General features: G+C 41.3%; 1 long non-coding RNA gene across 1 annotated transcript; it reads left to right on the forward strand.

Annotated features, from left to right (window-relative positions):
• Window positions 1-490: 490 nt before the first annotated feature.
• Window positions 491-3,645, forward strand: LOC115491658 (uncharacterized). The gene is made up of 3 exons (XR_004366279.3): window positions 491-941; window positions 1,354-1,434; window positions 2,734-3,645. It is a non-coding gene; the product is annotated as an uncharacterized lncRNA (long non-coding RNA).
• The last annotated feature ends 978 nt before the right edge of the window (window positions 3,646-4,623 follow it).

Raw genomic sequence — 4,623 nt, forward strand, 5'->3', positions numbered from 1 at the left:
TCTTGAAACTTAGGTGCATCCTTGGGAATTAGTTTTTGTTCTGCTTAAAAAACCACAAGGAGTGAGTTAGCATAAATGTGTGTATTCTGCATCTCAGAAAGTTCCTGCCAGTATGAAAACAGTAGATTTGTTCAGTATTTCTGGTATTAATGCCATCAAAATGGAGAGTTACAGGAATGTGGGCTGCATCTCTTCCTTTCCTTTCCTGAGCTGTGGGTAGGCTCGGGCTGGAAGCTGAAGTTGAGGGGCGTTTGTGGCTCCCTCTCCGTTTCTGCAGCCAGGAGAGCTGTGCGGTGGAAGGAGGGCTCGGGTGCGCAGGTCCCCGGCGGGGCTGCGGGCTGCCTGCCTCGGGACACTGCCCCGGGACACAGCAGCGAATCCCGGCGCCACGCTAGCGGAATGCTCAGCCGAGGTTTGCTGCCAAACCAGCACAAGGTGGCAGCATGTTAGCACACTTCTGCTAGGTCCGGGCTCCTGCCAGCTTCGACTGAGGGGGGTCTAGACGAGGTATTACCCGAAGCCACGCTAAAGGGCTGTAAGAATACTCACTGTCTCCAGCTGAACAGACCTTTTATACTGTGGGGAGAACGTGAAGAGCTGACTAAAAATATGCTGAACTGTTACATAGACAGAGACCGAGGAAATCCTTATTTGTCTTAACACTCCAGCACTGTGGACTGCAAGAAAAAAGCTGTCCTTTGCAGTTCCAGCAGCGGATCTCTGCTGGGTCTCTGTTTCCAGACTGGCACCTGCCTGTGAAAAGTGCGGCTCCATGCTCTGGGGATGATGTGTCCCAGTGTGCTGCAACTGGCAGAAATTCCAGATGCTCTGGGCTTACCTGTGCTTTGTGTGAGGTGACATGGAGTGGCACTCCCCTGGAGATTCCCTGTTGTGTAGGGCAGGTGCTTAGAGTCTGAGCTAACTCCAGGAAGGGGCTGATGGCGAGTAACCCAAGCTATGACATACTTACAGGGGAATAGTCTGTATTAGTTGGAAAGAATTTGAAAAATGGTAAATCCAGAATCTTACCTGATAATGTTTGGCAGTTGTTAAAGCCTTGTCATTATTAAAAAATCACGCATATTTTCATATTTGAGTTTTCCTAAATATTAATCATTTCAGCCACTGAGTCATATTATCATGTTTCATTACTGGATTGAAAAGCTGTCCATGACATAGTATAAGTACCTCCATGAAGATGAAGTTGTTTTTTAAATATTTTACTTAAATGAAACGGGCTGAAAACTTTAAATTTGTCGGGGCGGGGGGGGGGGGGGGAGGGAGGAAGAAAAAGAAGGCCCTTTTCCCCTGTGCTTTTAGTTAGTTTGCAGCTATTTTCTATATGCTTTCCAGTTTCTCAAGATGTTGTTACATCAGTGGCCACCCGGAGTGAATGTGTTGTTCTGTTACTGATCTCAGCAGCATCACACAGAGGTAAAATGTCACCTCCCTGCTGCTCCTCATTAATCCCAGATTTGTACAGCCAGAGAACTCTGCCCAAATAGCCCTGGTAGAGACATCTTACACCTCAGCACAACTTAACAACAACAACTGAGTGTCTGTGCTATGTTCCTTCATGAGATGAGTAGCATTTTTTTTTCAGGCTGGTTTGGGAATTTTTTTTGCTCATTGTTCTGGCAGTGTAGAAAATCTGTATTTACCACAGGCAGGTCCCCATGGGGAATTTTTATAATCCTGCAGGATTTGAAAGGAAAACAGTGTGAAAAATAACACTAGCTTTACAAATCTCAATATCTTGGATATTACACTAGACTTCCATAGTAACAATATTAGGTCTCTCTGCTTTCCCTTTAGCAACAGAGAGATTTTAGAGACAAATCTACCTCTAAGTCTTTTTATGCCATACTAGAGATAAAAATTAACTTTTTTATTTACATAGAAGTCATGATAGTTCATGTGCTCCTATCAATTCACATCCTTTTTCCCTTGAATACAATAAGTAAACCCATAAGGGAATAAGATAGCGCAGAAAGAGTCAGGAACTGTCAGCTTTACTTCTGATGTATTTTTGCAATCAGTGTACTGGAGGAGCACTCAACCACTTACTTTATCAACTACTCTGAGATCTGGCAAAAATGTACAAGCTTTAAGCCAAGCAGGGCTCTTCCTATCTACCTCATACCTTCACTCACTCAAGGCTACAACAGTTGAGTAGCCACTCTAGCCTTGAGTCTTGGTGCAAGCAGAAAACAAGAAGAAAATATTTAAAATTATGAGTGACTCATAAGAAGTAAGGGCAAAGGGATCAAAAGCCACATATCCCAGATATTCAGGATTTGGCTAGAAAGGAAAGGATGTAAGAGTGACCCAAGTTCTCTCCCTGGGATCACCTACTTTGTGCTGTGTGGATCTTGTGGTGGCATCAAGGGTGTGTTTGTGGATCTAGGATTCAAGCAGACAGTGAGGAAGCTATCCATGATTCTAATCTCAAAACAGTCATCATGCCTGACTTTTGAAGAGTGAGGTCTCAATAGCAGAAGGCGACTTGTTCTGTGAGTACTAGCCACCAAAAATCTATACTAAAGCTTATAATCTTTTCTTCCCACTTGTAGTTCACCACAGTCATGAACAGTGTATCACAGTGTTGTACCCCATTCTAAGTAATATACCACTTTCACTTGGGCTGAGGTTTTGACTTCTTATATAAAGAAGCCAAGGGTTTGTATAAAGGGCTTATATATAGGGCTTAATTTACTTCTCTTTCTTTTGTAGATCTTCTGGTACAACTTTATGGAAAATGGAAAGACCAAGTTTCTAAAGATCAGATCAGAAATTTCCTGAGAAAGTCAACATTTGCTTCATAAGCTATTCCGTGTCTACTATACCAGTGCTAATTTATACTGTCATTACCAGGTAGTCAATAGAAGGGCTGGAACATTTCTAGATGTGTTTTCCCACTGAGGAAAGCATCTGTAATTGAAATTTGTATTAGAGATTATTAAATGCTTCCGCTAATAAAATACTCCTGTACAATGTCTGTTTTGAAAGAAATTACTTTAAAAGATGTTACATCCAAAAGAGGGAGAAAGACCTAGAAGAAAAAAGCCAAGTGGCTTGGCCAAGATCACACAAGACCCTAGCATGTTAGAGCTGGGACTATGCTACACTCCATTCTGCACACCTTGGCTGTTGGTGATGTTATATATCTTAGGTGTTTTGCAATTTTGCATCACTGCATTTTCCTTGGAAAGCACTTCAGACTTGAGAAACTCTTTGTCGTTTCGTGTAAACTCTGATTACAGGCAGTGATAGACCTAGAAGTGGAGAGCTCTGTGAAGTCCTGGTGATGGCAGCAGCAGGAAAATAATGACCAGATGAAAAAGAAACAATAGGTGCTATATCCATTCTTTTGCTTCATATAGGCTCCTGATTTTTTTTCTGGTTTCACTCAAAGATCTGTCTATGCGTAGGAAAAAAAGTCTTTTGATTTTCTGACATAATCAGATAACATTTCAATTTATACTACAGCTCAACTATATTCTTGGTCTGTATTCATTTGTCCTGTAGATCTAGTTGTGAGATGTGTGTACCTGGGAATATCTCACTCCATGCAAGTACAGCACATACCACAGCTAAGCCACAGGCTGCCATACAATTCTAGAACAATAATGGCATGCAAGGCACAAAAAACAAACAAACAAAAAAAAAAAACAACTCCAAAAAAAACCCCAAAAAGGCAGTTATCTGGAAATTAATTTCTTTATTTTTCTCTTCAGCTTTAGGCACTCATAACATGACTTTAGTGCTTGCATCTTGTGAGAATCAGATGCCATACCCCCAAAATCTCAATCTTTAACCACAACAGCTAAGAACACCCACTCCCAGGTGAACTCTACTTTCACGTTAAGGGCTTTCAGAGGTTGATGCTTTCAAATGTAGTCTTCAACATACTGGATAAACATTCTAAATTTTTCCATAGATAATAAGATAATAATTGAGAGTGGATGGAAACGCCCCAGTATCAGTGGCATCTCACATTAGTATGTGAGACAAGCAATCAGCTCCTGAACATGTTTGATGCCTGTGATGAATTCTATCTGGAAGGAGGTATTTCTCCTGCAGGCAGAGTAATTGCCTGTGTCGCTAAGAAGGTAGGGGGTTAGGATACAATCCTTTATTTTTTCAAATAGCCAATGATATTGCCAAATAAAATTGTTCATTTTGTCATACACCCTGAAGCTAGACATGGATTTTGAAACCGGCCTGTGTAAATGTTCAGCAGTTTGTAAAGTAGCTATTACAGTAAGACCCTGAATACCTACCTAAGGTTGTGAAGACTGAAAGGTGACACATCACTGAACAGTTCAGCTGTAACAAAGTATTTTTGAGGACATTGCCTATAAGGTAAATAACTTGCCTAGGAAGAGCAGCAATATAGACCCAGGCAAAATACAGGAACATTTTAATTTCTCAGCAGACATAGTTTAGCAGTGCATTTCAGCAGTTTTGCTTACTCCTCTACACTGAAACATAGCATTGCAGGAATCGCCTTAATATAGAGAATCATAGAATGGTTTGGTTTGGAAGAGATCTTAAACATCCTCTAGTTCCAATGCCTCCACCATGGACATAGACACCTTTCACTAGACCAGGTTGCTCAAA

The sequence above is a fragment of the Taeniopygia guttata genome, chromosome 1A, assembly GCF_048771995.1.
Source record: "Taeniopygia guttata chromosome 1A, bTaeGut7.mat, whole genome shotgun sequence".
Lineage (NCBI taxonomy): Eukaryota > Metazoa > Chordata > Aves > Passeriformes > Estrildidae > Taeniopygia > Taeniopygia guttata.